Below are 21,448 nucleotides of genomic sequence, written 5' to 3'. Positions count from 1 at the left end.
GAAATAAATTCTACATGGTACTCTGTGCATGTGGCTTCATGAAGCTACTGGAATAAATTAACAGCTTAGAATTGCTAAAAGGAAGAGGAAATTCTCACAAAAGGAATTTGAGAAATGCATCACAGCCCTCTGCTGTTTTTCCCAGAGCTGGTGCATGCACCTATAAAGCACCCAAAAGTAGACAGGAAAGGCCAGGGCACACACAACTCCTTGCAGCCAGTGCTGCCTGTCCTGTTCATCAGATTACAAGGTAAGATTCAATTTAATAACAAAGAAGAAGAAAGTTACATTTTCCTTTCTTCTTGTTAGGGTACTTCCATTTTAGTGAGTGAGTTCATCCTTCTGATAGCATGAACATCAAAATGGGTTCAAAGCAAATAAAGGAGAAGGAAGCCACGAGTCAGGAGGGATAAGGAACAGGATGTAAGATCTTTCCTTCTTAACACTGTCTTCACTTCATTGTCACTGTGTCACAAAACTCACGGCCTCACTTGTCCACTGAGGCTCTTGTGGCAACCAAGCATAAGATTCACCAACAGCATGGCACAACACTGAAGCTTTTCCTTGATCTGGTACTAGAAAATGTGCTGAAACAGAACATGCTAACAAACTTAAACAAACACACACACTAGTGGGGTATGAAGTTTTCATTGGTATGCTTTTGCAATGATCACATTATTCACAAGTGTCAAATGCTCTGTAAGCAATGCAGTCATCCCAGACCTCTGCCAAGATAATCTTTGTACTGTGCTATCATGTGTTTTATTATTTATGCACCAGGATTTAAAGAAAAGCTACCATGCTTAAGGATCTTTTTTAAATGAGAAAAAGGATGTAAGCACACCACATCTCACATTGCTCTCCTTCAAAAATCATAAGAAAAATAATGCAACCGCATTTTTTCAATCTTTGAGCTTTTTTTGCCTCGTCTTTTACCAGAAAGTTCACACCAATGCTCCCTGTAAAACTGCAAATCTTCTTCACTGTTTTTGTTTAACAAGCTACCCCTATGAACTTAGATTTCAATTTCTGATTTGTCCTTCAATAACTATTCAATACTAAGAATACCCTAGATATCTTGTTATATTGTTTAAAAAGTCACTTTAATAATGCAGAGTAAATGCTGCTATCTGGCTTGCTCTGAGGATGGGAATGAAGTGTCCCATCTTAGTTCCCAGGGACTTAGATCTATGACTTCACTGGGAGTTAAACATTTGCTTGAATATGCATTTAAACACTATCTTGAATGAGCACACTTCCTCTGAGATGAAGCCATATGCACGTACAGAATGCTCATTTTGGAATTAACTGAAAGTTATTCTTAATTTCTGCATGCCTGCAGAGCTAACACAGATTTGGTTCTCCTGTAAATACAAGCAAAGAGGCTGTTAGTTAAGCACTGGATTTGACATCAGATTCCCTGTCACACTTTTGAAGCTTTGCTTACTGAAAAATTTTTCTGTCGGGTATAGGTACTCTTATTATCAAACAACCAATATAAATCTTTGAGCACCTACCATAATCCAGTTTGAACTTCACTCTGTGGGTGTGCAGACTGCTCCAAACCCTCATTGGCTCAAACAAGCCATGGGTTGCTAACAGAAAGAAAAAATTCCAGTTTCTAATTTAAAAAGTTTCTAATTAAAAAAGAGTAATGGACTCAGAGTTAGACAACTCCTCTGAATACCTACATCTGTCTTCAAAACTTCCACCACATGTCTGTACTGGGAAGTGTAAACATTTTTTTTTCCCAAGATTAAAACTTTGGTCACAAATACTCTGGCAGTTAATAGTGTCATTCAAACAAGACCCTATGTTTCCAGGAATCCCCAGATTTCCTACAGAAAATTGAAGCCCTGACTTTTGATACCACTCACTTCCAGTGTCACATCTAAAGAATGTATTAACTCCTCCTTAAAGCCTCCTTCACCAACCCCCAACATGTGTTTACACTCCATCCTGCTGTCCTTTGAAATGTTTCAACATTTTCAGGGGGTTGCAAATAGACATCTGAGGAAATATTTACACCTGAGTGTGATTTCGAGAGAATATACGGGTGCACAAGGGAGGTATGGAGTGAAATAGCTGCCTGACTTTCTGATGAGCAATCACATTTGCACATGGACAGAATCAGCTGAGTCTCACATGTGGATTCATACTTGTGTGCACAGAATCCTATGCTCATTCAGACCTCAATGTTCCCATGTTACAAATCAGTAACATGAAGAAGGTTCGAGTTTCTCCCTTTAGTCTCCTAGGTGCCACACTTGAAAGAAACCACCTCTCACTGCTAAACAGTGCCTGGAAACAAGCTGGGGTCACAAGTCCAGGCAGACTTGTTAGAAAGAGTGCCTTGCACTGCATTAGCAACAGCACTTCCTCAGCTTTTCATTGGACATTTGCCATTAACCTACAGATCAGATTTACACTGTTCAGTGCAGGAGACCTGCCAAGTCTTCTGCCTAAGCAGGGAAGGAAAAGTTGCCTTTGTTGTGGTTCCCTTTGACAGATAGTGGACACCACTACCAGCCAAGCACAGCTTCCACATAAGAGATTCAATGCCAGTCATGAGTTTATCATCTTCCAGCTGAACACTCAACTGTGAGAAGGTTGCTACATGATATTTAAATTTTATTATATTAAAATACATAGTATTTTTAAATGTATATTATGAAATACCTAGGAGCTCCTATTTCTACCACCAACTACTGGAACAAAATATTTTTCTTGCTAGGGGTACTTTCATTACCACTAGGGCACTAAAAGTCACAAAAAACCATAACACCTCTTCACACACAAAGCTGTGTCCTGAAATGAGCAACAGGTAAGGAGGTTGTGTTATTGCTTTAAGTTTCCAACTTGTGATTGCTGAAGAGTGCAGGGCTTCTTCAGTCAGTGACTATGTATGAATGGAAAACATCCTCCACTGGTAAAAGAGAAAAAAAATAGATGAAAAGGTCAGCTAGACAGCTCAGTAACACTGGAAACTTGCTGCACAGAGTCCCTTGCAGAGTTGAGTGAACCATTGCCTTGAACCTTTCAGTCTGTTCACTTACAACTTGTTATTAAGACAGCCATCTAATCAGTGAAAATTTACAGTCCTCAGACTTTCAACTCTGACAGAATTGCAAACACTGTAGAAATTAACTCAGATTCAAATTTCAGAATATTTTCTGAGAAAAAGTCTACTACTTAAAATACTACACTATTGGCTGACCACACAATTTCCCTATCTTACAAAGATTTCTACTTCAGCATAGCAACTTTAGATTGCAAAATAACCCCTTCTAATACTTAGAAGTATTCTGATGACAAGAAAAACCCTTCTTACAGCTAGAAAACATGGAGATACACACAAGGAGTCAGTGGGAAGACATTCCCAAGTTTCTAAATTTAGATACATTTTTTTAAAAAAAGAAGCATATGCTTCTGACCACTTCCTCAATTTTTTATAGGTGCTGATACTTGGAAAAAAACGGGAACAAGAATTTCTCAAGAAAAATAGTATTCATGTCCTAGACATGTCATTGCTATTTCTAAGATTAATCCAGAAGTCAACTGTGCTGTTTATATTATCTTGAAATCTTTACATGCTACTGTGAAAATAGAATATCCATCAACTGATGTGATTTCAGCAGAAGCCAGTTTTCTGGAAGAAAATTGGAAAAGCAAACGTACTTAGGTAAGGTGCCTTAACTCCCATCACTCCCATTAATTGTAAATAGTACAATTCCTACATATCTGGAAATCCCCTGAAGGTCCTGGGAGAGATTTGGCCTAAAAACTGAAATGTGACTGTCTTACACAGAAGAATAAGCAAACTGTTCTTTATTTGGTTATTTATACAGTACAAATTACTTCTCCTGCCCCTCCTAGGGCCACAGTGAAACTACTAAATCTGACTTTGTCATTCTTGTAAATCCAGTTGAGTAAATAAGTGATTTTCTGTAAACTTGTGGTCTCAGCCTCCTTGTTAGTTTATTACAAAATTAAAGGGAGCTTAGCACAGAACTATCAATCAATAATCAGGAAAAGTATAAAGTCCCTTGGAATGTACCAACAGGTGGAAAAAAACCCACTCTCATGAAATAGCTGTTAAGAGAATGGAGCAGAATTCCCCACTTATCATACAAGACTACTTAGAAAAAAACTCCTATTAAAGGCTTCCTATTGAGCTGGAAGAGCAAGTACAAGGACACCTGCAGTTATCCCAAGTTGCTCCATCCTTATTAGTCCACATATTTTGTGTTTTTCACTGTATTCAAGCAATGTCACTAGAGAGCACCAAGGACAAGTAGCAGTCAGGAATGCTGGGATGCTGACTCGGGCATGCTGGAGGAGAAGGAAAATAAGTTTTACTGATCCCCTGCCATTCTTCATACTGGTCCCTGAGAAGGTACCTCTCCCTTTCCCTGCAGCTCAGAGTTTTTTAATGAGGCATTCAAGAGGTCAGCAAGGAGTCAAACAATGGTGACTGTTTTCTAAGCACCAGCTAAAGGAAAGTGAACCGAGCAACACCACAAAGGCAGATGGAGCAGGCAGCAGTTCTGGAAACAGGAAGAGGGAACAGTGAGAAAACCAAAGTGAAGCAGCATGCTTCAAACACCTATGTGATCTGCAGCCTTCTCCTTGGGAATCTGTTACAGCTCCTTGAGACTGGTATTGGTCTGCTCTGGGAAGAACCCTAAATTACCAACATCTGTCATAGTTATAGTGCATTTGTGATCTTCATCTAAACTACCCACTGATCTAGTTTTTGCTTCAGCTGCTGTTACATCAGGGAGATTTTCTTCAGCATCAGTAGCCATTTGCCACAAAAGTTACCAAAAGGTGTCATCACCTTCAGCGGGATTTTTACCCAATATTCACAAGGAAGAAAACTTCCTTAAAACAGAGCGGTTTTAGTGACATCAGAACTACAGGTGGAAAAGTCTGAGCTATAATACTGAGAGGTCCTAAGCAAAGTAAGCTTTAAAGAGAAATTTCCAAATGCCCAGAGCTCCTGGGCACTGGCTGCTGGCTACTGCAGTGATGCCTCACAGGGGCTCCCCATGCAGGAGAGCCAAATTCTGCAGGGAAAAGCCTCTGCACAGTTGAGACAGTTCTAAGCTCCAGGACCAAACCAAACTATCTGTATCACAGCTACTACTGTGCTAGGAGGTGAGATAGATACAGGTATTTTCATCTTAGAAATGTAAACTATTTTGGCTCATACAAACCAAATACAGAAGAGAAAACCTAACAATTTATCATCTTAAATCTAAGCAAATCACCACACCCAAGCAGTACTCATCCCAGTAGGTGCCCTGTACTCCCAAGCTGAGTAGACACCAGCCCAAACATCTCAGGTTTCTGTGGGGAAGAATGAAAATAACCTTAAGTGCTCTACAGAGCTCAGCCATCACAAGCAAAAAGCCTTAAAATAAATTGAATTCCCATACTCAAAGTCAAGTAACAGTTCTGACAAAGCCTAATTAACAAAGACATTAAAAAGTAATTATATATGTAGTAGGAAAGGGTTGCATCTAAAAATGAGCCTGAAGCACCTTCAGTGCAGGCATAAGCAATAGACAAGTGCCCACATTTAATAACTGTTGCTAATCCAAGTCAGCTGAAATAAAACCCACCTGCTAGAGCCACCTTGTTTATACGTGACAGAGGCACAGGCTGTAACAGTGACACTCATGTTAGAGGGAAGTAGATGGATGTTTTCAGACATGAGGGCATAGCAGCTACTCTGACTGACAGCAAAGAAGAGGCCTTTGTGCCAAGAACTGTTAGAATTCACATCTCCCATGTCCCAAGAATTTGGCGTAATTCTCTGAACAACATACTCACACACAAACCACTGGAAACCTACTGAGAAACACTTCCTAACCTAGCAATCCAGCAACGAGTGTTGGTCTTGCTTCAGAGGAATTAAATACCTGTACCTATTTCCAGCTGTACCTAGATTCATCAAATCCAGGAAAAAAAAAAAAAATGGGGGCAATTAAACAGTCAAACAGCATAGGCACAAGAAAGTAATGATTCTCTGGAAGGCCCACAAGCACCTTGTAAAAGATTAGAGACCTGTTGCTCAGGACATGTTGCTGCTAGCTGCCACCTTATTAGAGCTCCTATGACAGGACTTTCATCTCCTGCTTTGCCAGGGGATGTCTACCCAAGCTTCCCCTTTTTCCTCCCTCAGTGAGGCAATTCATAGCAGCAGAGGTGATTTTATAGTCATCGGATTTCACTGGCTATAAACAGGAGTAGGAAGAAACCAAGGAATCTTTCAGAGGCTGCCCTCTGTATTTACATCCAATTTATTCTGCTTTGCATAGGAAAGTACAAAGTTATGCAATTCTATTCCATAAGCCTTCTGGAGAAATAAAGTGTCTATTCACATCTCTGCCAACTGCTTAAAAATATTCGCAATGAATTAATAAAACTTCCAGCAGAAGAAAAAAAGAAACTAACAAGACAAAAGCATGCTGTTCTCAGGCAGCTACACGTCTTCAAGTTGAAATAGCTACCACCCAGCGATAGCCTGAGGTCTTTAGCCTTTCCTCCTCTGGGAACAAGGAACACAGCCAACACAAATGCAACCTTCAAAATCCACACCGCAGCACCCTGGCTCTGTGCAGCTCGGCAAGCAAGGTTTGTGTGCCTGGAAGGCTTTCACACCCAGCAGCCTGCACGGACCCGTTTGCAGAGACAGAAGCCAAGCCCCCAGAGGGACTGCCACCCCCTTCATACCCTGCCAGCTGCCCGCAGCCCCAGGTGAGTTTCCAGCAGACCTTCCCTCTCCTCCACCCTCCCCTCCAGGCTCTGCATAATGATGGGTTTCTGAATTGAGCTCACCCCTTTGCGGAGCTCACCAGGTACCACAGCAAGAGGCTGCTCTGCTCCTGGACATCACTGTCATCCACCTGCAGCTTTTGCAGCCAAGACTTTCTGCACTCTCAAAGCAGGCAATGCCACTGCTTAAAAGGGAGTTTCCTGGTGAATGCCAAATTGTATTGTGAAAGGATAAATAAAATCAAATCATGAATTCACCATTTGCTCTTAGGTCGTGCTCTGTTCGCAGCAGCAGCAGCAGGGCTTTTGGTTGGTTTAATTTGGTTGGTTTTGAAGGATGGGAAGAAACAGGGCTGTCTGGAACATCAACAAAGTCATGCAGAATTTCAGTTCTGTTCCAGTCCGCTCCAGGCTGAAAATGTCTCCTATTCTTTAATAGCATTTCAAGGAAGTCAGAACTCATGCTTATTTTTTTCTCAATGAAAACTTTAGTTTAGTTTATTGGCACCCGTTAGCTTTGATTAGCAGATCAGAAAGCAAACTAAAGGCTCCTTCCTCCCATTCACTGACTTCAGACCCTTTGCTATGCACCAACCCTACTTCATTCTTCAGATTTACCCAGACCTACACAAATTCTGGGACACTAGATCTTACCACCTCCTGATGGAATCAAGGTATTGTTATCCCTAGTGCAGAGACAGATGGTCAGATACAAAACAAACTGATTAAAGGTATCACAAATCTTTACTGCCACTCCTATACTCTGACTTGAAGAACAAAGTTGGAATGCCTCATACTCACCTGAGCACTTGAGAACAATCTAATGTCTATCCAGCATACTATATTTATAAATCTTTCTATATTTGGGGTATATCTTATTTAGTTTTTCTACACCTGTTTGTTTTTATTTTTTTCCTAATGACCAAATAGGAATATGTAATAAACTAATTAAACACTCCTAACAAAGGCCTATTTAGGACTCAAGGCCTATTTCAAGGTGATAATTAGTGTACCAGCATTTTAATTTGATTTTTATGTTTTGACTAGCCCATCAGAAAGACTATAGTAATAAACACATACAGGTCAGGAGTGGTATAGCCTATGATACACAGCTCAATGCTATTAATTCATCAGATTCCTTCAATTAATTCCTTCAAGCCTTCAAGGCAGAGGGTCACAGAAGACTCACTGGGCCTTGGATGCAAACTGGAAAGAGCTCAATGGGCTACTGTAATTTACAGCTTTGCTGAACAGTTTTTAAAACACTCTCCCTAGCTCCACCTTATCCCACACCATGACCACATGCCAACATTTTTAGAGAGATGAGAGTGTTAGGTTCAGACTGCCCCTCAGTTACTTGTGGAAGCAGCAGAAAGTGGTTTTAGGATGTGCTAGAAATCCCATCAAAGCTTTGCTGTTCAATTCCCCTGCAAACCACACTTCCTTGCCTTCCTGCCAGCACTGGAGCCTTTCTGGTTTTTTTAGGCAGGCAAGAGAGGACTACAGGAATATTTGCTCCCCCTTGTCTATTCATTTAACCTTTACAGGGAGGTAACTACTAACACCAGACGGCATCACATGGCTTCCTTGTTTTCTACTCAATCTACTTCATCAGCATCACTGAAGCAGAGCAAATATTTTCTAGCCTGCAGTGCCAGAGATCACAGCATGCTCCACACAATGCTTGTTAGACAAGTTTTCTTTCCTTGCTGAGTTCTGGTAGCTTCTGCCTTCCACTGAATGTATTTCAGCCATGGATGGGATTTTCATACTTCTCTGTAATGGCTTCCCTTAACTAATAATGTAGCTTTATTTCAGTGTATGCAACAGTCAGTCCATTTTGAGTACAGGCTAACAGGGAATTTGGATATACTGATATTTTGGATATACTGATAATTTTTAGAAAGTGAGAAATAGGCTTCTAAGAAAGCAGGAACAAACTAGGCACTGAGAGCACTATTCAGGGCAATGAAGGCCCATTTAGTGAACACCATGCCCCTGGTGATTTCAAAAGTGTTCTCATTAACAAAATTCAGTTATCGTCCCTTTAGCTGCAATGGTTGTAAAAAAGAGTAGAAGTCATCTAGAAAACAAAACACCCAGCTGCTGAAACAAACTGTCTTTCAAATCACCATTAGTTTCACTTCCCTGTGACCCAGGGCTCAGAAATGTATGAAAGAACAAGTGAGAATGAACAGCTGCAAATTATAGGTACTACAAGCTCTAGGTTTATATTAACATAACATTTTAGCTGTTTTCACATACTGACTTGCATTTGCACCCTTTTCGGCCTAACCTGAAGTTATCCAGTAACCTATTTCTACCAGAAATATTTATATTATTCCAAAACCATCAGTAGCTTCAGCATCCCCTGGGATGCTGAACATACAAACATGTATCAAAAATACAAAATAAACCAGGTAAAATTAAGCACACTAGTCTGAATGCCCAGTAGTATTTTTGTGCTTCATTAGTGACTATTTTAATAGCCAACATCTAGTTGTAGTCTGATCAGGTTGAAAGTGTCTGAGCAGTTTACCATCTAGCCTTTGAGGTTTGTAATGTATCAACATGCCTCTAATACAGCGTAATATTTTTATGCAAAGGGAAATTGCTTGGGTGTATTTTGTTTCTCTCCTAAACATGAGAAGCTAGATGGTAAGACCTATAATTCTTCCACTTGTAATGTTAAGTACATTTTTATAAGCTAAGATATTCTGAAACAATTTTTCTTAAAAAAAAAAAAAAAAAAAAAAAAAAAAAAAGGGGGCAACCTATAAAAACTGCTAAAGCATTTTAGGAAGCCTCACTACTTGGTAGTTAGATTATTCCAAGTTCTTTTTCCTCAATAGAAAAAAAAACCCCATTGTCTACTACTTAGAGATAAACAGTCCATAATAAACAGAAAAACCCAAACACCGTGTGTGTACACTATTGCTTTCCAAACATGTCTGATCTGATGTTATGCAAAGGAAGGAAGATGAGAAGGGACTTCAATCAGTCATGTTTCTTCTCTTCAGTATTGGAGAGGAAGAAAATAATAATCTTGTGGCTCAAGATATTCTGGAATTTCAGTGGCGTTGTCTTGGCCTCTGTATCCTATTTCTTCTAAATGCTTTCACTTGGAAACGTAATTAGTATTTCCCCAATAAAATTGGACTTCACATCACATTTTAATAAGGCAGATTTCTATTTATCTACCTAACTCGCTTAAATTGGAGTGTACTCTCCTTGGAAATATGAATCATTAGAAACCTCTTTGAAAGTCAGGAATCAAGATGGAAAATGATCTCAGAAAAATGCCAGGAGTGATTTTTCTGCTGAGACTGCAGCATGACACATCCCCCTTTGGCTTTGCCTAATACACATAGTATTTGAGATTGTCCATACAAAATCACGTACCTAAGAAACTATCCCAAGCTAATTTCTCACCTCTTGGGTAACATCCCAGTCCCCAAAATCACTGCTTAAATAGCTGCACTACTGTAGAAGCACCTTATCTCTTCTGTGTTGCAGGGAGAAGCAGTCCTGCAGGCTTCTTTTGGGAAACCTTTTCCCAATATGAAGACAAATCAAACTAAGAGACTGGTAACAGTGAAATTCCTGCTAAAGCAAATCAATTTGGACCCAAAGTTGTCATTTGTTATAAATTTATTTGGGAACTTGGTGATCACTAAGAAGAGCCCCACTGGCTTCACTGGAAATGATACAGGGTCTACCAGAATTAATATTCTTTGTTGCTAGTACCTCTGTTTTTATATAAATATTTTTAAACATCTAAAAAAAGTTATCTCTTCAGCTACTGTGGTACACCCTTATATTTACAACTGTTACTAGAACAACAGAAATACTGAGAGTTGATGTCAGGTGAATAAAGACAGGCTGTGGTACAATTTATGTATGTGGTATATTTTAGGAAAACCTTGGAAATGGTATGAGATTTCAGATCTTTCACAATTAGAGAGCATTTCCTCTTTAAAAATTTAACTTAAAAGGGATGAATAGTTTTATTCATTCAAATTAACCCACGTGAACTCAGTTGGGTTAAATCTGAGATTTGCTGCACATCCTACAATCTATATATGCAAGTAGCAGAGAAAAACAGCTAATGTCTTCTGGACAAAAAATTGAAAATTTGCAACAGTTCTAGTTTATGCAGCTTGCATTTTTTTAATATCACCTCCTAGACTTGCAATGAAAATTGTCAGGATCATGGATTTTCCTTGCATGATTTCCTTCCTAGTTTGTCCAAAATCTGTCTCAAGAAACGACAATTGAGTCTCCACCGTGGAGTTCAGTAATAAACAGCAAAGACAATAATGTTAGGCATGACTTTCATTAATTTAATTTAGAGGAAAACTGAAAAGGAGCAAATTATACTTTAGTCAAGAGGACAGATGTGCCAGTAGGCTTCTTGCAGCCTCATGACTGGAACAGCTTTTTCTAGTGAGGAGTGAGATACATGGGCAAGCACATGGGAAACCAGACCTGGATTAGAGAAGTGTTTCTGGATTGGGTGAGGTATATGAGAAAGCATTGTAGGATATCAGCAATGAACTGATTTAGGCCAGGCTGGAAATGCATCTTCAGATCTAGGCACAGAGCAGGAGGAAAAGAGCTACTGGATGTTACATGCCAGGATTGACATGCTGCAGGTGGAAAAGTGTCCGGGCAGATTTTCCCAGGACAAAATAGGATGCATTTGCAGAGTTCCTAAAACAAAGGTAAAAATAATTCAGAGCAAGATGCTTGGACTTCAAAGTCCTGCAGCAGCAGAGCAAGGCATGTGACAGGTTGAAGATAATTGCTAAATTATACCCAAATACTCAGAATAAACTCTTCTATGTTTAGACAGATGCTGATTTGCAAAATGCCCTGGGTTATTAGCAAAATGCCAGTTACAGCATATACCCCTTTTGTTATGTTGTCTGATTTCCTGCAATCATCAAAACATGTATCAACTAGAAAAGCATTTTCAGCAGTAGCAATATAAATCAACAAAGTCTTTTGCCACTGGCTACTCCTTGAGTCAAATCAAAGATAACTGATTATGGCTTGTTCTACAAGAAATTGCTTCTCAAAATGTTACTTTTTTTGTTTACATTAGATGTCCACTTCAGTGTAGAACCCAGCCTGCAAAGGTAAATTGTCATGTTAAGTTCCCTTAACATTACTCAGTTTTTTATTCCAGATGGAGTAAGACTTAATGCAGGTCTGTTTTTATTGACCCTCAAGGATTTACACCAAAGCCAAACATGATCACGGACATCTCTCCTTCCATCTTCATTCTTTTATCCCCAAACACATTTGCAGAGAAACAAAGGGTTCAGAGTTTTTATTTTACCATTAATTCTTCACTTCAATTCCTCGAGAACTGAGGGAGTGGAAGTCCAGTTGCATGTTTCCTAATCCCAGTTCTGACACTAAGTAGCTGTGACTGCTTACTGATACAATAAATTCTTTGTGCCTTGTTTTCAGAGTAAGCATAATGCTTACCCCCTAAGAGTGTTGTTGGATTCAGTGTTTTGCTTTCCTAATGCTTTGAACTCACTTCACAAAGGGTGATTAAAACCAAGTGTTCTATAAGCCTTCCAGTGGTACAACTGGGCAATATCTAGATAGAAATTAGCAGTAACAGTTTGACTGCTATACATTGCATATATATGGAATTATTTTCTTTTTTTGTTTTGTTTTGTGTTTTGTTTGTGTTTCGTTTTTTGGTTTTTTTAAAAAAGCTTTTCTTCAGAGTGTTGCAAGACAAATGAAGCTCAATAAGGAGCCAGACACATTGGTATAAGCAGCATGGAAAAATATTCTACTTACTTCTGCGAAAGCACAAGGTTAGAGAGAAACAGACAGACATACACACACAAGCAGGAGAGTGCTGAAATAAGAAATAGCACCTCAGATGTAAAAAGTTGAGTTTTTTAGCAGAGATTACTAATATTTCAGTCCAAACTCCATCTGGACGGTTCTTTAGGCTTCTGAGAGAGAAGTAATTGTTACTGAGGAACTGCCACCTGCAATGGCTTCACCAAGAGCTGACCCTGCACTAGAGTTTCAAACAGAAAGGGGAAGACACAGAAATAACTAGGGAGAAGGTATGATTTACAAAAAATGAATACAACAGTTCCTGAAGGAATGCAAACTGATTTGAATACAAACAGCAAATCCAAATGGGAGCAAACCAATTGGCATATCTAGATCCTGACAGAGCATGGAGACCTGAAAACTGCTGCTTTGGAGGTTAAAGAAAGTGCTTCAAGTTTCATTCTACTACAAGGAACAGGCCATAAGTAGAAAGAGTTATTCACACTGTGCAAGAAGCTGAGTCTCTTGGCAGTTCCAACAATTAAGTATATTTGCAATGACTCCTAATAGAAAGATCCACCACTGTTTTGTCACAATTTCCATTCTGATTACAAACAGCAAGAGCCAGACACAAGAACAAATGGAGACCCATTGAAAACCTGCAGATCTAGATGCTCCTCAATTTGGGAAAAGGCTGGTTATGAACTTTACAATTCAAGTCCATCTATTTAACAGAACCTTGAAGAGGTAACAGCATAACAAATGCCACAGATTTTACTAGTTTACAAGGTTTTTCTGTGTTTTGTGGGGATCCAGGTGATTAAAAGGTAACCTAGATCCAGACAGTTGCCAATTCCATCGTGCTGGCATGGAGCATTATTATCAGAAAACCAGAAAGATGTTTCAGGTGAATGAGCAAGGCCAAACAATGTCCACTTTTCATTCTCCTTGGAACTCATAGCACTTTGAGGCACTAAGGAGAGAGTTAATAAAACATTAGATTGGATTGTATGCTTATTTGCTTTCTGGTTTGTGTCATGAGCATCCAAGATCCTCTGCAATCTTGGAGATTAAAGCTTTTTCTTTAGCTACCATAACACCGAAAAAACTTCACTAGCAGAAGGAACATGAATGACCTCAACCAGCCACTACTGTGAGATTCATAGCAAAACCTTGAGAACTTGTAACACAAAGTGGTAAAAAGTTAACTAACGGTGATGGTTCTATTTGCACTACAAAATGCAATTTATCAAGGTGTCGAGCCACAACACAGTTCAATTTTGAAGCCCTTGACCAGAATTTTATACATACACGTGGTGTGTATGGGCACAGAGCTCTTTGCTCCAGATTGGGATCATGTCAGAAGGCTTGTCCAGGCATGCTACTTCTGATCACTCCCTTCCCACCTGCTCTCTCCCAGGCCAAGCCAGAACTCAAAAAACCTGCGTTGCAGTGCAAGAGTGAAGGCTGCAGAGGGGCACTATGACTCAGTTCCATGCTGGCACAGTTGTGACTTCCATTCCACCCTTTAAGCCAGAGGCACAACATAGGCAGAAGAATGCAGAAGAGTTATGTTTGTCGTTTACTGGAGTGTTTTGCTAACCCTGCCATTCTGCCCTCTGGACAGCTGCTTTCCTTCCCTGCATCTAAAATTGCCTGTGCCAAAAATGGAGCCAGTATTAGCTGAAACAGAAAATACCTTCAGACTGAGTAAGTACTCAATAATACCCTTGAGTAATGCAGGATGGTAATAATTAAACATAATCTATATATTTGTGCAAGCAGTTATTCAAATAATGCATATATATATATATGACACATGACAAGCACAGAGCCATACAGGACAGCTTCTCAAAACAAAAGATGATGAAAGCAACAGAAAAGTGCCTTTGTATGATGCTTTTATGAAGATGCTCTCAACATATTACAAACACTCAGATCCTGCATCTCAAAAAAGAGAGAGAAGTTATTCCATGAATTCTACAGATCAGAAAACTGAGACAGGAGTTTGGGAGACCTCGCCAGCATTGAAGGGAATCAATAAAGTCTCTATAAATGCCAATAAAAAGGCAGCAAATCTAAAGAACAGATAAAAGGAACAACAACTGCAGGGATACACTGTCTGATACCAACAGGGAATTCTGTAGGAAACTGAAAGAGTTATTGAGCATGTAATTTCCTAGCATCCACACACACACATTGCCCTTTCCTCAAAATGCCTCACAACACGGAAGGGGACTGTATTCTCCCCCAGAATGAGAAGCAAAAGTTGGAAGCACATCACCCCAAAACATTGTAGCAGAGCAAAGCCTAAAGAGTGAAAAGACCTTGGAGGAACTGCACACTTAAGTATTCTCTTCCAAAACAACCTGAAACCTTTGTTTCAGCTTAGTGCAAAGCAAAGCCCCTTAGCTCTGGCTAGGCTTTCTGCTAAGCTTTCTAATTTTATTTGAACATAGAACCCAAATCAAATCCAGAGGATGCAAACCAGCAAGGATTGAAACAAAAGGTTTTCATAAAGCGAAGTGCCCACTGATCTAAATTATCTGTTTTATAAAGCACAAAGCCCAGGCTTGCCATTAAATTCTCTTTCCTGCAAAGAAAATAGGAAACTACAAAACAGCATAGTTAGAAAGTGGGAAATATGCTGAGGGAAGGCATTTTAGCTGATGGCTTTAAAATTCAAAGACTTTTCAGAAGGAAGAGATCAGAGTGAGACTGAACTAAATTGTTCAGGCTGTTGTCTAACAGCATCAAATTTGGGACAATTTAGCTGTGCAAGAAAGGAAGTACTTCTGGAGAGGAACACATTTGCATACCAAAAAGACCAGGCAGAACATAGCATACACTTATTTAAACCTTCAAAAAGAACTTTCTGAGTAATGTTTTTATATAATGAAATGAAAGAAAGTATGATGGCTCTGACTAGAGAATGACTTCTGTGCTTTTATGATTTGGTATATCCATCAAAGATAACATTAGCTTACACAGAACTTTTGTACCTAGGTAAAATCTTAAATAATTCTCTGTTGCAGGCCATGTGACAATGCTCAGTGTAAACCAGCTTTAGAAAAGTAACTGCAGGCTGTGAAAAATCAAGCAGTGTCACATCTTCTGTTACAGCCTTCATTACTGTCTGGCAAAGATAGGCAGGTTCTGATTCACCTTTTTTGTTGTTCTTTGTAATTACAACTAAAGGCACTGAGAGGCAATTCCTATAACCCAAATGGGTACTAAACAGTGTATTGATACCATGGAAATACCTTAAAGATATCTTGAAATTATGGTGGCACAGATCTACCCTAACACTTCCAGCTGCTCAAGGAAGACAGTGGATATGGGGCTGAACAGAGAGGAAGCAACAACACAAGAGGCAGACAGTCAACCTACAAATCATCTTTAGTAGGCAAAAAATATCAGTATTTTCTATACATCACATGAAAAGCAAATAAGATATGTCTAGGCCATTGGGCATGGACAGCAAAGTCTGAAAAATGATATATTTTTTTATTTGGAAGTTAGGCAGTTAAGACATCCTGCATGTCCCAATTTCTCTTTCCCTCAGAAAAATGAGAACATGCTGTGGAAAACCTGGATAGATCACATCCCTGCAGAAATTTTGCACATCTCCACTCCCAATTGAATTTCATCTGTCTCAGTCTGGACACTAAAGATACTGAAATAAGCTTGTAGGCAAAACTAGAAAATTATTCAAATTTTCACAAGCATTTATGTATGTTTGGACCAAACCAAGTTTAAGTTAAAGACTGCCAGGATAACCATTGGTCAGGGAATAGTAACAAATGCTCAAAGAATTATATTCCAAAAGGGATATATTTGTTTTTTTGTCCTCTCCTTCTCTAGTTGAGCATCACAGCTTGGCACTCACACTTGCTGCTGCTGTTACTTTGGCCCATAGGCACTTTTTTCCTATCAATCATTATTCTGACTACACCTACTTTCAGAAACATTATTGAAACACAGGCAAAATGTTTCAGAGCACACAAGGAGGACTGGAAGCATTCTTTTAACACAGGTTTAATTACAACTGCTAAGTCAGTAAATCATTTGCATGTAACTGTAAAGAATAACCAGACAAACACTACCTCCCTTCAGAAACATCAAGAGAGACTTTCAGGTTTGAAAAAGGAGGCTATGATGTTCACCAAAAGCATTGGAAGACTGTAAAGGAAGAGCCTAATAACAAACTTCAAAATAGCTTCTCAGTTCATTGGAGATAGTAAAAAATGTCAGGCACATAAAGAGTTAATGGTACAGCATTCACATGTATCTGTGAAGAAAAAAAAAGTCAGAATGAAGACAGAAAAAAACCAAGAACAATCTATCTGAAAAAGTATCCCTACACTCAAGGCAGCACTTAAGCACGTACTCATTTTTAAGTATATACTTAAAACACTAATTAAAATATGTTTAAGTGCTTTCCTGATTTGAGGCCAAAGAATTCAATTATATGCTAATGGAAAAAATTTGGCAGTATTCTTAACATTTTACTTACTATTGCAATGCAAAGGGGTTATTAAAAGACAAAATGCTGCACAAGGTGGAGCATGGATCTTCTAACTAAAAGTTGCAACTAGCCTGGCTACTGCACTGCTGAATTGTACCCAGTCATAAAAATCAGTTCTTCAAGGAGAAATAGAAATTATAGTTCAACTGGAAGATGGCCAGGTTGAGATCACAGAAACATGATGTTTTCAAGCAAGTTTCAAGCATATTTTAAATATGCGTGTTAAAAAAAAATAAATATAAATGCACCATACCAGTATTAAGAGCTCAGATGAAATTATATCAAACCAGAGGATGCAGCAACAGAACAGGATTTAGGCAAATCTGATATGCCAAAAAAAGGTTATAGAACAAAAAACAGTATCTGGCCACAGAGAAGGAAATAGGTTTTGGGTAGATCTAAATAATGTTATTCTGAAAGAACACCAGAAAATGTGCTACATTATTGAATCTCCACAAATACAAACACAAGCCATGAGAATATAATGAGGTTACAAACAGAGCTGTATTTCCTTCCACACTTCAGGAAAAGGACACTGAGCATACGAAGTTGGGACTACTAATGCCAATACTACCACTACTATTTCTACTACTACTACTACTACTAAAGGTAAATAAGTCTATTAAGCTGTAATCAATGGTCAGACAAACCTGGAAGTTCCAGGAAATGTTGCACGTGCATAACTGACACCAGTGATCAGTTTCAGAACTTCAGAAACTACCTTAGTGATGCTAAATTCAGAAAAGATGACTTTAAAAGCATTTCAGCTCCACAGTAAATTTTAAAGCCTCCACTTTTTACAGGCCTATGTCTCAGAAAACATAGGCAGCCTTAATAATAGGATGAAAGATGTAAACATAATTTTCAATACACAAGGAGACCTTAGAAAATCAACATTCAGACTAATACAGCTGATGGAGAGAAAAATAAACTACAGCACTCAACATATAAGAATGATATCTAGAGAGCTATGATGGAATTGGAAAAGCAAATAAACAAAGACATTAAACCAAACAAATTCCTGAAGCATGCCTAAAGCAAGCAAACAAAGAATCTGCTGGGAAGAAAAAAGAAAAAGGGGATAAGGACCACTTGGAGAAACAATATGCTTGTGTTAAATAAGTTCTCAATGAAAAAAAACTTATACAAATACTTATCCTGATCCCAGAACTATTTTCAAATAACAGAGATGAGACATTGCCAGGAAGGAGGGGATCAAAAAGATACTGAAGAGGCAAGTTAAAGAGAAATGCATCAACAGGGTTGCCCAGAGCACATGTAGGACTTCTGGCAAAGCTCACATTCAAATGGATGAACACCTTAAAAATCACTGTAAAACAGCTGCATTGTAACACATAAAAACCACACCCAAGTTCCTCTTCTCACTCTATATATGCAACATATTTTGGCCCATCTGTACAGTTACTCTCTGTACAACTCTTGTATTCCACAACACAAAATAAAATAAAATTCCCTCCCATGCTTTGGCAAAAAAAATCCATCTGCAATTCCCTTGTTCTCAGGCTCTGCTAGAAGTCCACAGTATTCACCAGCTGACAAACCAAACCTAACTGTGATGTTATTCAGGCCTGGATATCAGATCCCAGGTATTTGGGTGTTAACTGATTTCCTTCTCCCCAGAATGCTGTTCTATACTGTATTATTACACTTCAACATCTTGGATTTAAAGACATGCACTGCATTATAAAGATAATTTGCACTAAGTCAAAATAGCTGTGTAAACCTTTAAGGTTTTGCCATTTGTTTGTGTAGGCCATTTCCAGTCACTGCAGATAATACCAAAGGTGATCTCAATAGGCAGTACTTTTTCCATAAAGCCATTCTAGAAACATTTCAAAAATAAGAAAAGACATTACTGGCACAACTACTGCTCCTGTGTTCCCTTGGGTATCCATAAGGGAAAAAACCCAGAACCCACAACTTTAATCTTTATGATTTCTAGTTGCTTTTCTACACATAACAATCACTGTATGAGACAGTAGATTCACACGTATTTTAAATGGTATAACACAACACTGAAATGAGAAGAAGCTGTCGTACCCTCTCCTGTCACTCACTCTCATCCCCTAAACTGCTGCCCACTCCATGCAGAAAAGTATTTTTGTGGTCAGAAACAGAACTGAAGTAAAGAACTGATGTAGTTTCCCAGTCTGGATGGAAGGAAGCTGGGACATCACAGCAATGCTGTGTTACTGCATGTGTGCAGTGTTTGGAGAACTACAGGATAGAAGAGGTAATGTCAGAACCAAAAGTCAGACAGTAATATCCCACCACTACTAAGATCTCAGAGCTCTAAAGCAGGACAAAAATTTTAGCTGTCCTCACGTTAGGCTCTTCTCCATTGCTACAATGAGAGAAAATACCACGACATGACATCTCTGTTTCTGGCCTGATTGGTTCTCAGAATTTGAGGTCAGGCAGCCATGACTGAAGAACTGGCTGTAGCCCAGTACATATCTCAAAATACTAGACTTTTTCTTTTTTGAAAATATGAAGGAAGCTGTAACCCAAGAGGCTATTTGTCCAATTAATTTTAAATTATATTGTTTGGAGGTGTTTATGATTTTGAACACTTTAACTTTTCCTACTGAGATGCAGAGCAGAAAGCCAAGCTGCTAAACAAATCACGAGGCATCAAATGCAATTCACAGCAGCTGCACCCTCCCCATTCTGCAACCCACAAGATACACCTTTTGCACAGCCTTTAGTCTTTGGTGAAGAATCATCAAACCATAGAACTACGGAATTTTGGGGGTTGGAAGGGACCATGGAGATCATCCAGCTCCAACAGACCCCCATGGGCCAGGACACCTTTCACTAGATCAGGTTCCTCAAAGCCCCATCCAATCTGGCATTGAACATTCCCAGGGAGGGGACAGCCACAACTTCCCTGGGAAACTTCTTCTGCTGTCTCACCACCCTCACAGTAAAGAATTTCTTCCTAATATCTAATCTAAATCTACCCTCTTCCAGTTGGAAACCGGTACCGTCTTCCTACCTCTACATGCCCTTGGTAAAAGTCCCTCCCCAGCTTTCCTCTAGGCCCCCTTCGTGTGCTGGAAGGCTGCTATAAGGTCTTGAGCCTTCTCTTCTCCAGGCTGAACAAGCCCAACTCTCTCAGCCTGTCATAGGATCATAGAATTAGCCGGGTTGGAAGGGACCTCAGAGATCATCAAGTCCAACCCTTGACCCACCGCTGCAGTTACCAGACCATGGCACTGAGTGCCACATCCAGTCTCTTTTTAAATATCTCCAGGGATGGAGAATCCACCACCTCACCAGGCAGTCCATTCCATTGCCTGATCACCCTCTCCATAGAGAAATTCTTTCTAATATCCAACCTAAATCTCCCCTGGCACAACTTAAGACTGTGTCCTCTTGTCTTGTTGAAAGTCGTCTGGGAAAAGAGACCAACTCCCACCTGGCTACAACCTCCTTTCAGGGAGTTGTAGAGAGTGATGAGGTCTCCCCTGAGCCTCCTCTTCTCCAGGCTGAACAGCCCCAGCTCCCTCAGCCTCTCCTCATAGGATCTGTGCTCGAGTCCCTTCACCAGCCTGGTTGCCCTCCTTTGGACCTGCTCCAGGACCTCGATATCCTTCCTGAACTGAGGGGCCTCCATAGCAGAGCTGTTCCAGCCCTCTGATCATCTTCACGGCCCTCCTCTGGACTTGCTCCAACAGCTCCATGTCCTTCTTGTGTTGGAGCTGCACACAGTATGCCAGCTGAGGTCTCAGGAGAGCAGAGCAGAGGGGGAGAATCACCTCCCTGTACCTGCTGGCCAGGCTTCCTTTGATGCAGCCCAGGGTATGGTTGGCTTTCTGCGCTTCAAGCACACAGTCCCAGCTTCTGCTGAGCTTCTCACCAACCATCACCCCAAAAGTCCTTCTGCTCTCAATCCATTCTCCACCCAACCTGCATTTTTACTTGGGATTGCCCCAACCCATGTGCAGGATCTTGCACTTGGCTTTTTGGACCTTCATGCAGTTTGAAAGGGCCCGCCTCTCCAGCCTGTCAAGGTCCCTCTGGATGGCATCCAGAATCCTAGTCAGAATTTACTTTTAATTTCCCAGGGAGATTATTTCTTCAAAGATGACAGCAAAAATGCTTTGCAGAACAATACACTTCACAGCAATGTTTACATAAATGCTCTTCGCTAAAAGGAAAAGATTATAAGCATGAGATGTACAGAGATACACTTCCTTTAAAATACCATTTTCTGCATTACAGCTGATGGTTAATACACATGCCTGTTCTGCAACACTAAGGCACCTTGTACTAACTCTTCAGAAACTTTCTAAATAAGCA

At 39.7% G+C, this 21,448-nt stretch overlaps 1 protein-coding gene and 1 long non-coding RNA gene across 6 annotated transcripts in view; one reads left to right on the top strand and one right to left on the bottom strand.

Moving 5' to 3' along the window:
- RAD51B (RAD51 paralog B) overlaps nt 1–21,448 on the bottom strand; it is a 387,602-nt gene that overhangs the window by 210,380 nt on the left and 155,774 nt on the right. The gene's annotated exons all lie outside the window — the stretch shown is intronic.
- Nucleotides 6,277–7,040, top strand: LOC139796715 (uncharacterized). Its single transcript, XR_011726117.1, has 2 exons — nt 6,277–6,765; nt 6,867–7,040. It is a non-coding gene; the product is annotated as an uncharacterized lncRNA (long non-coding RNA).

Source organism: Heliangelus exortis, chromosome 5 (assembly GCF_036169615.1).
Source record: "Heliangelus exortis chromosome 5, bHelExo1.hap1, whole genome shotgun sequence".
Taxonomy (NCBI): domain Eukaryota; kingdom Metazoa; phylum Chordata; class Aves; order Apodiformes; family Trochilidae; genus Heliangelus; species Heliangelus exortis.
Note: the sequence above shows the minus strand (reverse complement) of the source record. Positions and strands in the feature narration are given on the sequence as shown.